The sequence below is a fragment of the Ranitomeya variabilis genome, chromosome 4 (genome assembly GCF_051348905.1).
Source record: "Ranitomeya variabilis isolate aRanVar5 chromosome 4, aRanVar5.hap1, whole genome shotgun sequence".
Lineage (NCBI taxonomy): Eukaryota > Metazoa > Chordata > Amphibia > Anura > Dendrobatidae > Ranitomeya > Ranitomeya variabilis.
The window spans coordinates 304,050,199-304,063,394 of NC_135235.1; positions in this window are offsets into that span (position 1 = coordinate 304,050,199).

Below are 13,196 nucleotides of genomic sequence, written 5' to 3' on the forward strand. Positions count from 1 at the left end.
AAAGCAGTTTCTTCAAATTCAACAAAAGTGCCACTTTTACTGACAACTGTAGTCTCAGAATGATTCACCCCTTCATGAAAAGTGTATTTAGTACTTGGCAGAGCCCCTTTGGGTGACCTGCTGTTAATGTAAAGCATAGTCAGACACCAGCTTCTGACAGCATTCCTGAGGGGGGATCTTAGTCCATTCCTCATGGACAATGGCCTCCAGTTCGCTAAGGTTCTTGGGTTTACTGCAACCACCTTCTTCAAATCTCATAAAAGATGGGTTTCACCCAGGTGAATGTGACGTCCACACTGGAAAATTCCAGGATTTCTTTAGCCAAGCCTCGGTAGACTTTGAGATATGATTGGGAGGATCGTTGTTTTGTAGGAATGTTTAAAGATGCCCAAGCTTCAGCTTCTTTACAGAAGGCATGACATCAGGCTTGGACTGGCCAACAGGAGAACAGGAAAATCCTCCGGTGGGCCCCTGTGAAAGAATGGGCCACCACCCTTTTGTTTATGAAGAAAAAGGAAGTCCATCTACACCCAATAAAATCAAAGAAAAACTTTATTTGTGTTCCATATTTAAAACAAAATGCTGCTAGGACATATTGGACTAGCTCAAGAAAGGGCAGTGGTGTTCTTAAACTCAGTTAAACTCTATTTGTGTTCCATATTTAAAACAAAACTAAGTTTTTCTTTGATTTTATTGGATGAAGCTGGATTTCCTCTTTCTTCACAAGTGATCACTTCAACGTCAGGCAGCGACGTGTTTCCGTGCTTCTCAAGTCCATCAAGAGATAATCAAGGGTAAGTTGAAAAAAAAGTTTTGTTTTTTATGCACCACCCTTTTGTACAAAGACAGCATTTTATTCATTTAACAATCTACCCAGTTCATTGCTATATAAATTTGTGATTGCGTATAATGTCACATTTGCATGTAGCTGATAAGTGAGGCCTTGGAGTTGGTTACAGGTGAGCCCTTGGCTGCCCAGTTTGACACTGCATGACATTTTCTCCCATGACATCCTTATACTTGATTGAATCCATATTGCCCTCCAGAAGCTGCAAGTTCCAGCCCCAGAGTAAGCAAAGAAGCCCCAGAGCATCACTAAGCTAATACCATGCCCCACCATAGGCATCACCAAGCCACCGTGATACTTCACTGTAGGAGTGTGTTGGGATCACAGAGCCACCGCCATGTTTCACAGTAGACATCACCAATCTACTGCCATACTTCAGTATAGTCATCACTGAGCTACTGCCATGCTGTACTGTAGACATCATCAAGCCACAGGTATGCTTCACTACAGACATCACCGAGTCACTACCAAGCTTCATTATACGCATCATCCAACTTTATAAAGCAAACAAAAGAAATGAATAGGAGTATAAATTGATATACATGCTATGTGTTGGAGCCATTAAACTGACAAAACCTAAGATAGAAACAAAATTAACATATACCCTGCTAGAAGTATAAAGCCATAGTGCATATAATTAAAATAAAGGGTACTTAGTAAACACTGTTTTTGATCAAAAAGTGTAAATTCCTTCCCACAAATGCCAAGGTGTACTCTGTCAGGACGGTCCTAACCTCTAGAATTAAACTCCAGTTAATTTCTTTCGGTTTAGCTTTAGGTTTTTGCACTCAGTGCACACAATGGCGTGGCCTCCCTTTCTTTGAGCTGGGCAATACATTTAAATGGATTCTCATGGCTGGGTGTCCATAGTTGGCTCCCGGACCTGTTCGTCCCTTATCCACATTAAGGTCATTTTTGATACATGGTAAGATTTTAATACTAGAGGTTAGGACAATCCCGACCAAGTACACCTTGGCATTAATGGGATGATTTGTACTCTCTTTTTGATCAAAAACAGTGTTTGTTAAGTACCCAATGTTATCTATATGCACTATTGCTTTTTACTTACTTATAGCAGTGTATATGTTAATTTTGTTTCTCTTAGGTTTTGTCCTCAAGCTACCATCATTCACTGTAGACATCACCAAGTTACCTCCAGTGTTCACTGCAGACATCACCGAGCTACTGCTATTCTTCACTGTAGAAGATCACTGAGCCACCACCATGCTTCATTGTAGACATCACCGAGCTACCACCATGCTTTGCTGTAGTTATCACCAAAACACAACCATGCTTCACAGAAGACATCACCATGCTTTACTGTAGGCATCACTGAGCTACCGGCAGGCTCCACCATAGACATCACTGAATCACTGACATTCTTCACTGTAGGCCAAATTGATCCACCACCAGGGCCTAATCCATAGGTATGAAAAGTTCCAGATTTGTTTCATCACACCACTATTTGACTTTTTTTTTTTTTTTCAATATTCCACCAAACGGTTCCATATATATAAGCCTTTTAGTTAGTGCAAATTTTTTATTTTTATGGGTTTTGCCAATGGGGCATGGTTCATCTGGGCGATTGTCTTTAAGCTGCTCTGCCTTATACTATATCAACGCCCTCTTATAAAGACCATAAAAATTAACACTTAATAAAACATTGGTTTGTATTGCCATTTTCTGAGACCTGTTTAATTTTTCCATTCATTCAGCTGTAAGAGGGCTTGTTATTTTGTGGGTCAAGCTGGCATTTTTATTGATTACAATTTAGTATATATATATATATATATATATATATATATATATATACACACACACACACATACACACACGCTTTGATCACTTTTTCTTGCATTTTTCACATTGATGTTGTGGAGAAACGGGGTCAGTGGGTGCTCTCGTCCTCTGGCCCGGCTGTCTTTAGCAAGACTGCATGGACCGCGGCTCATACCACTGAACGCCTGCTCCATCTCCCCGTGGGCAATACACTACACAGACAACACAGGGTTAAGGTAAAACAGTGTGGCAATACTTTATTGAACCACAACACACAATAGCAAACAGAACAATCCCACCATGGCTGGAATTGTTTGGTTACATGGGCACATATAAAAGATCACTGCGTCTCCATGTATTTCCAGTATGACACGATGTCAGAGCTCCCAGGGTCACATGGGCGCAAATAAAAGATCACTGCGTCTCCATGTATTTCCAGTATGACATGATGTCAGAGCTCCCAGGGTCGCTACTCCATCTGTGGATGAACGGACAGAGAAGGGTAACGACAAGCATAGGGAGATGACCAAGAACTGTCCATAGAGTCCATACAAGGTCCAAAGCCAATTGACATGATGTCAGAGCTCCCAGGGTCGCTACTCCATCTGTGGATGAACGCACAGAGAAGGGGTAATGACAAGCATAGGGAGATGACCAAGAACTGTCCATAGAGTCCATACAAGGTCCAAAGCCAGTTGACACAAGAGTCACCACCTGGCTTATCTGACCATCTCCATGGAACCAGGCGACCAGCGGGTCCCAACCCTGGCTTTCTCCAAACATATCCATGGTTCAGAGATGGTCACTGGATCAGATCTGTGTCCTTCCAACCGGAGCCAAAAACCCCTAGGTTGTATCCTATAGAATCCTAGATCAGTGTCCCTCGTGATGGTGCCATGATGAATTGGCTGCAGTCCTTTCTCTTGTCTGTTGGGTGGTTTGCAGAATGTCTGGCTGGTAGCTCTGTATTAAGGTACCGTTACACTAAACGACTTGCCAACGATCACGACCAGCGATACGACCTGGCCGTGATCGTTGGTAAGTCGTTGTGTGGTCGCTGGGGAGCTGTCACACAGACAGCTCTCTCCAGCGACCAACGATCAGAGGAACGACTTCGGCATCGTTGAAACGGTCTTCAACGATGCCGAAGTCCCCCTGCAGCACCCGGGTAACCAGGGTAAACATCGGGTTACTAAGTGCAGGGCCGCGCTTAGTAACTCGATATTTACCCTGGTTACCATTGTAAAAGTAAAAAAAACAAAACAGTATATACGCACATTCTGATGTCTGTCATGTCCCCCGCCGTCAGCTTCCCGCACTGACTGTGTCAGCGCCGGCCGTAAAGCAGAGCACAGCGGTGACGTCACCGCTGTGCTTTGCTTTACGGCCGGCGCTGACAGTCAGTGCGGGAAGCTGACGGAGGGGGACGTGACAGACATCGGAATGTGAGTATGTACTGTTTTTTGTTTTTTTTTACTTTTACAATGGTAACCAGGGTAAATATCGGGTTACTAAGCGCGGCCCTGCGCTTAGTAACCCGATATTTACCCTGGTTACAAGTGAACACATCGCTGGATCGGCGTCACACACGCCGATCCAGCGATGACAGCGGGTGATCAGCGACCAAAAAAAGGTCCTGATCATTCCCTACGACCAACGATCTCCCAGCAGGGGCCTGATCGTTGGTCACTGTCACACATAACGAGATCGTTAAGCAGGATCGTTGCTACGTCACCAAAAGCGTGACGTTGCAACGATATCGTTAACGAAATCGTTATGTGTGAAGGTACCTTTACTTCAGACTCCCAGGATGTGATCTCTGAGTCAATTTATACCCAAGGCATGTAAGCTATTTTTAGAATTACCCAGGATCTTTCAGTCCAACATCAAGATAAGGTAAACAATGGTGAAGGGAGTAGCACTATTAGGCCATGTGCACACGTTCAGGATTTTTTGCGTTTTTTCGCTATAAAAACGTGAAAAAAACGCTTACATATGCCTCCTATTATTTAGAGGGTATTCCGCATTTTTTGTGCAAATGTTGCGATTTTTTCCGCGAAAAAATCGCATTGCGGAAAAAAAAGCAACATGTTCATTAAAAAATGCGGATTGCGGGGATTCCGCACACCTAGGAGTGCATTGATCTGCTTATTTCCCGCACGGGGCTATGCACACCATGCGGGAAGTAAGCAGATTATGTGCGATTGGTACCCAGGGTGGAGGAGAGGAGACTCTCCTCCACGGACTGGGCACCATATAATTGGTCAAAAAAAAAGAATTAAAATAAAAAATAGTGATATACTCACCTTCGATGTCTTCCCGCCTCTCAGGTGCCTGCTGCCGCTTCGGGTCCTATAGCTGGTGTGCGGTGAAGGACCTGCGATGACGTCGCGGTCCTGTGATTGGTCGCGAGACCGGTCATGTGACCGCGACGTCATGGAAGGTCCTGCGCACACACACCAGCTATAGGAACGGATGCCGCTGAGATCAGCTGTCTGCAGGTGAGTATAAGCATTTTTTTTTTTTATTATTATTTTTAAACATTCTATCTTTTACTATAGATGCTGCATAAGCAGCATCTATAGTAAAAAGTTGGTCACACTTGTCAAACAGTATGTTTGACAAGTGTGACCAACTTGTCAGTCAGTTTTCCAAGCAATGCTACAGATCGCTTGGAAAACTTTAGCATTCTGCAAGCTAATTACGCTTGCAGAATGCTAAAAAAAAACGCAAAAAAAAAAATGCGGATTTCTTGCAGAAAATTTCCGGTTTTCTTCAGGAAATTTCTGCAAGAAATCCGGACGTGTGCACATACCCTGAGCATATAAGCACACATCAATAAACAAAGCTTAACCCACTCAATGTACAGTCACTATTACAGACTTAAGGTACCTTCACACTAAACGACTTTGCAGTGATAACGATAGCGATCCGTGACGTTGCAGCGTCCTGGATAGCGATATCGTTGTGTTTGACACGCAGCAGCGATCTGGATCCTGCTGTGATATCGTTGGTCGTTGCTGAAAGTTCAGAACTTTATTTGGTCGTCAGATCAGCGTGTATGACAGCCAAAGCAACGATGCCAGCGATGTTTTACAGTGGTAACCAGGGTAAATATCGGGTTACTAAGCGCAGGGCCGTGCTTAGTAACCCGATGTTTACCCTGGTTACCATTGTAAATGTAAAAAAACCAAACAGTACATACTCACCTTCTGCTGTCTGTCACACGTCCCTCGCCGTCTGCTTCCCGCACTGACTGTGAGTGCCGGCCGTAAAGTGAAAGCAGAGCACAGCGGTGACGTCATCGCTGTGCCCTGCTTTCCGGCCGGCACTCACAGTCAGTGCGGGAAGCTGAAGGCGAGGGACGTGTGACAGACAGCAGAAGGTGAGTATGTACTGTTTGGTTTGTTTTACATTTACGCTGGTAACCAGGGTAAACATCGGGTTACTAAGCGCGGCCCTGCGCTTAGTAACCCGATGTTTACCCTGGTTACCCGGGTGCTGCAGGGGGACTTCGGCATCGTTGAAGACAGTTTCAACGATGCCGAAGTCGTTCCCCTGATCGTTGGTCGCTGGAGAGAGCTGTCTGTGTGACAGCTCCCCAGCGACCACACAGCGACCACACAGCGACGCTGCAGCGATCAGCATCGTTGTCTGTATCGCTGCAGCGTCGCTGTGTGAGACGGGGCCTTTAGGGTCTCCCAACCTCTTGATACTGGAGAATCGTCCAAGCACACACTGTGACTTCACAAGTCTGCAGTCACATACAATGACGGTAGACGAGTAGCCTAAGGCTGGACTATCTCTTTAACTCTGCATCGACTACTTCAACCTCCGGCTTTGTGGCCTCCCCTCTAACAATCTCACACCCCTCCAATCTATTTTAAACTCTGCTGCCCGACTAATTCACAAGGGCTGGCTGCAGGTTTTTGTGGGCCCGGGCGAAAGTCTTAGTGGGATCCTTTTACACTTACCACGATTCATGATGAAATATAGGTATAGTACAATGCCAAAGATTTCAGTTACTTTCCACATTACAAGAGTGATATCTATTGTAAATTCTACAATAACTCAGAAAACGACGAATCCTCACAGCGCACAGTGCATGCACTGGGGGGGATTCAAAATTCTGCAATGAGCCTCATATAATGCTTCATACAGGATGGGCCCCATGTAACGCTATACACATAATGGGACTCATATAATGCTCTATATAGAATGGGCCCCAAATAATGCTCCATCCAAAATATGCCCCAGATAATGCTCCATCCAGAATAGGCCTCATATAATGCTCCATCCAGAATAGGCCCCATATAATGCTCCATCCAGAATGGGCCCCATATAATGCTCCATCCAGAATGGGCCCCATATAATGCTCCATCCTGAATAGGCCCCATATAATGCTACAAACAGAATGGGCCCCATATAATGCTCCATCCAGAATGGGCCCCATATAATGCTCCATCCAGAATAGGCCCCATATAATGCTCCAAACAGAATAGGCCCAGATAATGCTCCATCCAGAATGGGCCCCATATAATGCTCCATCCAGAATGGGCCCCATATAATGCTCCATCCAGAATGGGCCCCATATAATGCTCCATCCAGAATAGGCCCCATATAATGCTCCATCCAGAATGGGCCCCAAATAATTCTCTATATAGAATGGGCCCCATATAATGCTCCATCCAGAATGGGCCCCATATAATGCTCCATCCAGAATGGGCCCCATATAATGCTCCATCCAGAATAGGCCCCATATAATGCTCCAAACAGAATGGGTCCCATATAATGCTCCATCCAGAATGGGCCCCAAATAATTCTCGATATAGAATAGGCCCCATATAATGCTCCATCCAGAATAGACCCCAGATAATACTTTTTACAGAATGGGCCCCATATAATGCGTCATACATAAAAAATCAATGATCAAATACTCACGTCTCCTCATTCTTTGCTGACTACAGCTCCAGTCTCTTGGGGGTCAGCTGCCATCTACCTGAGGTCAGTCTTATCCGGATGAAGTGTCACTTGATGCGCTGCTGATGAATCTGACCAAAAAATAATATCCTTGAAAACTTTATTTATAAGGTTTAAAAGTAGTGATGAGCCAGTATACTCGTTGCTCGGGTTTTCCGGAGCACGCTCGAGTGGTCTCCGAGTATTTAAGACTGCTCGGAGATTTAGTTTTCCTTGATGCAGCTGAATGATTTACGGCTGCTAGCCAGGTTGAGTACATGTGGGGGTTGCCTGGTTGCTAGGGATTCCCCACATGTAATCAAGCTGGCTAACAGTCGCAAATCATCCAGCTGCGACAAGGAAAATTAAATCTCTGAGCAATCATAAATACTCGGAGGACCACCCAAGCAACGAGTATACTCACTCATCACTATTTAAAAGTCAACGCGTTTTGAGGTCAACGCAGGACCTCTTCATAAGGACAAAAACCTAGTACATCCTTTTGGTAAATGATCCTATTTATACGAGGTATTACTTTGGGGAAAAAAAGTCAGTCTTGGTGTAGCACCTTGTTCCGTCGCCTTTGTCCCTCCTCAGATCGCGGTATAGCCAGATGCCATGAAAGGGCGTGTCAAGATCATAGCTAAAGTCCACAAACCCAGCCAGGACCCCCATTTTCATGTAGTATGCCAGGGCTTGAAGGACGAGTACATCGCCCACTGCTACCACCCCATGCCACATTACAACTGGTGTAGTCAGCATAATCGAGTCTTGCAACCGGAGGAACTAGGAAGAGAGGGGAAGACTCGAGTTACATGGAAGATGGTAACCAAGATGTGGTTCAAGATGGCGCAGAGTACAGACTCTAAGATGGCGGTTGGTCGCACGGCATGAAAAGGAGAAGACGTCTATCGTGGGCGTAGTGATTACTGACAGCTGGACCTAATGCAGAGCTAGTGTCAGTCACGGCCGGGGGCGCGGTTACAGTGGCCGCTCTGTAAATTCTGAGCGGTGACTGGACCTGTGCCAGCGCTGCCCTGGGACTGAAACCCGAACGCTAGTAACGCTACTAACCTGCAGATTACCTTCAAATCTGCAGGTTAACAGCGATGGAGACAGATGGGGCAGGATCATGGTTCAGGATGGATACGATGGAGACAGATGGGGCAGAATCATAGTGTAGGATGGATACAATGGAGACAAATGGGTCAGGATTATGGGACGGATGGGTCAGGATCATGGGGACAGATGGGGCAGGATCATGGGACAGATGAGGAGATCATATGGGGGCAGAATAGGTACTCATGAGGGCAGAATGGGAAAACATATGGCTGGAGCCAGGAATGAGATACACGGGGCCAGGATGGGGGATATTATTGCCATAGGGGCTAATTAAGGGATATTATTACTGAAGTGATGTATTTATTTTATTTTTTGAGGATACTGTTTTAAATGAGGGGGGTGCGGTCCTGTTACTGTGCAGAGCAACACTATGTCGCCTTTTTTTCTTCATCTGGTGTAGTGTAGAAGTTGGGAAAAAAACTAAGTAATGTGTTCTGCAAGCAGAGCTCTAGATAAATGTTATTTCCTGCAGAGACGAGTTCTGGCTGGAAGACGTGATGGCGGTCTGTGCTGGATTAAGATAAAAAGCGAAGCTGAAGGACTACACCTAGAGACATCACTGGGGAGTCAGTGTGTTACCTATACACTATATACAGAGTTCCTGTGTACAATGTCACCAGTGATTACTGTGTTACCTGTACACTGGCACTATATACAGCGGTCCTGTGTACAATGTCACCAGAGATCACTGTGTTACCTTTACACTATATACAGAGCTCCTGTGTATAATGTTACCAGTGATCACTATTACCTGTACACAGACACTGCATACCAAGTACAGATCTCCTGTGTATAATGGCACTTTTGATGATAGTATTGTGTTGTTTTTTTTTATTAATGATCAGTATTGTAGTATTCTTTCACTATGTTGTGGTAATATGTTGCCCGGCCATGGTGTGGCTGTATTTGTCCCTTGTACAAATGTGCTATTATTCGGTCACTGTGGTGGTAATATGTGGTCTGGTCATGGTGTGGCGGTATTTGTTCCCTGTATGTGGTATCATTGGTCACCATGTCGTGGTAATACGTGATCTTGACATGGTGCGGCGGTGGTGTTTGTTCCTTGTATGTGCTATTATTCGGTCACTGTGATGGTAATATGTGATCTGGACATGGTGTGGCATTATTTGTTCCTGGTATGTGGTATTATAGGTCACTATGTGGTGGTAATATGGTGTCTGGTCATGGTGCGGTGGTATTTGTCCCTTTGGATGTGATATTATTGGTCATTTTAAAAATCGAAAAATAAATAAAAATATACCTAAATTGTATTGCATATTTTAACAAACTTTTAATAGGTTAGCGTAGAGTAGAGCCCGGCCAAAAGAGTCTACCTTGTTGTGGTGGCAGATTAGAAAAATCTTTTGGCCAAAACAAAAGCTGCTGGCTATGTGTGTGATCTGATGATGGGAACTGTTAATGTGTGATTGGTGAGAAGTGGCGTTTTTCCAAGAGAGAGCGATGGGACTGTGGACAGTTTGAGGGGTGGAGGCGGGGCTGGGGTGGAGCCTGGACGGAGTCTCAAGGGGGCCCTGAAAATTTTGCCAGTATGAGGCACTGAAATTCCTAGTGGCAGCCCTGCATATACATCACATAAGGGGCTGGGAGTATATACATCACAGGAGGGGCTGGATGCATATACATCTCAGCAAAGGCTGGGGGATATACATTACAGGAGCGGCTGGGGGCATATATATTATATGAGGGGCTTGGGGCATATACTGTACATCACAGGAGGGGCTGGGGGCATATACATCACAGGAGGGGCTGGGAGCATATACATCACAGGAGGGGCTTGGGGCATATACATCACAGGAGGGGCTGGGAGCATATAGATCACAGGAGGGTCTGGAGAAATATACATCACAGGAGGGGATGGGGGATATACATCACAGGAAAGGCTGGGGGCATATACATCACAGGAGGGGTTTGGGACATATATATCTCAGGAGGAGCTTGGGGCATATACATCAAAGGAGGGGCTGGGGGCATATACATCACAGAAGGGGCTGGAGTCATATACATCACAGGAGGGGATGGAGGGATATACATCACAGGAAAGGCTGGGGGCATATACATCACAGGAGGGGTTTGGGGCATATACATCACAGGGGGCTTGGGGCATATACATCACAGGAGGGGCTGGGAGCATATACATCACAGGAGGGGTTTGGGGCATATACATCACAGGAGGGGCTGGGAGCATATACATCACAGGAGGGGTTTGTGGCATATACATCACAGGAAGGGCTTGGGGCATATACATCACAGGAGGGGCTGGGAGCATATACATCACAGGAGGGGCTTGGGGCATATGCATCACAGGAGATGCTGGGCCATATACATTACAGGAGGGGCTGGGGCTGGTCCTGGACCATATACATTACAGGAGACACTGGGGTACTCACAGCGGTCTTCATTGGTGGGACAGAAGTACAGAACACACAGACTTCAGCGACAAAGTACATCCTCGTGCTGTATGTGCTTGCACGTACTGCAAGGAGTATTCAGAGGGCCTGCAGCTGGCATTTTGCTATCTGCCAGCCTGGGAACTCTGGTCCCTGGGAATCTGCCCAAAGCCCAGAGGAAGGGACTTCACTGGCCATTTCCCACCCTTGCTGTAATAGATTTTCCTCCAGGATTGCCCTGTATTTAGCTCCATCCATCTTACCATCAACTCTAACCAGCTTCCCTGTAACTGCTGAAGACAAGCCCCCACACAGCATGATGCTGCCACCACCATGTTTCACAGTAGGGATGGTGTTTTTAGGATGATAGGCAGTAAGTTTTCCACCACACATAGCGTTTGGCATTGTTTTCACTATTTCATCCAACTTAGCATATTGTAAATGGTGTCATTCAAAACTACAGCAAGATTTATTTTTGGTTCTATTAATTTTTTTTCCTTCAGGCAATGGCCTTATTCTCAAGTCCGATTTTGTCGTATGACTGCTATCTATGGATTTCACGGACAGTTTATGAGGTCATTCACATGTCAGTTATTTTTTGCAGGCAAAGCAGTCCATGCAAATCACGGAACATGTTTAATTTTGATACGAACGTTCAATGAAAATCGGCAATGCAAGTCTGCGGGTCACTTAAAAAAAAAATTGGAAAGCAGTCAGATGGCATCCAAGTGAGGTCCGATTTCCATACACTGTCAGAAAGGACAAGGTGGAGAATTTTTTTTTTTTACATAAAAAATGAAAATAGAAAAAATTAAATAAAATTGGTGGAATCCTCACCAAAGGAGGATTTTTTTTATCCTTACCCTTTCATCCAGAGGACTTGAACCTTGTTCGATCGCTTGTACTATACCGTATATTATATTCTGCAATACTTTATCTTGCCGAATATAGTGAAACTAACAATCTACAATCATGGCAATCTTCGTGCAAATAATACGGCTGCCTCACTGCCTCCATACACACACATATAACATCCTCCTTACATGCACTGTAAATGTCGGGTAGATATTAATTATTAATAATATTTTAAAACACTTGAGACTGTTCAAGATTTGATGGGATTTAACCCAATCCCGACATTTGATGTGATAGCACGTAACATGTCGGGTGCCTGGGCCTCATGGGAAGATGTAATTTTATGGTATACTTCAATGCTGTAATAATAATAATAATAATGTAATATATAGCACAAGCAATCACAGGTTCAAAATCCATAAAAAGACAAACAAATAAACTTTAAAAAATGTTTTGTATCAGCCCTATTTTTCCACCTAATGATAAACAAACAAAAAAAAAAACAATGGCAGAGTCACTTTAAAACAATGTTTAAAAGATAATTAATGTAAATATACATATTACAGAATACGGAATTCACTTTTGACCACGGGGATCAACACCAACTCCCGGTCTCCTCGCCGACCAATTGTAGACCCTTGCCTGGGCCTCTTTTGCTTGAAGGAGGATCTTCCTTACAATCAGCACCAACCTCGCGATCGTGTTCTGCATCTGGTCCACATGCTCGGTGACACTCTGGTGGGGTGTAACCTCTGCTTCCTAGGTCCCTGAGGTTGCTGTCCGTTTAACAACTCGAACTGTGAGAACCCCGTATAGGCTTGTGGAACTTCTCTAATAGAGAACAGCGAGGTACGGGATTAGGTAACCCAATCTCTGCCATCCTTCTCCACGACCTTCTTAAGCATGGACTTCAGGGTCTTGTTGAACCTCTCCATCAGGCTGTCCGTCTGTGAATGGTATACTGATGTCCTTAGTTGTGTAATCTGGAGAACCTTACATAACTATCTCACTCCCATGGACATGAATAGCGTTCCTTGGTCCTTCAGGATCTCCTTTGGCAGGTTCATCTGGGAGAAAATATGACCTAGCTCTTGGTCTATGCACCCGACAGAGGAATTTCTCAGTAGTACTGCCTCTGGGTGCCATGTTGCGTAGTCCATGACCACCAGGTATATTGGTGCCCTTTGGTGGACTTAAGTAGGGCTTCATGGCAATCCAGTCAAATG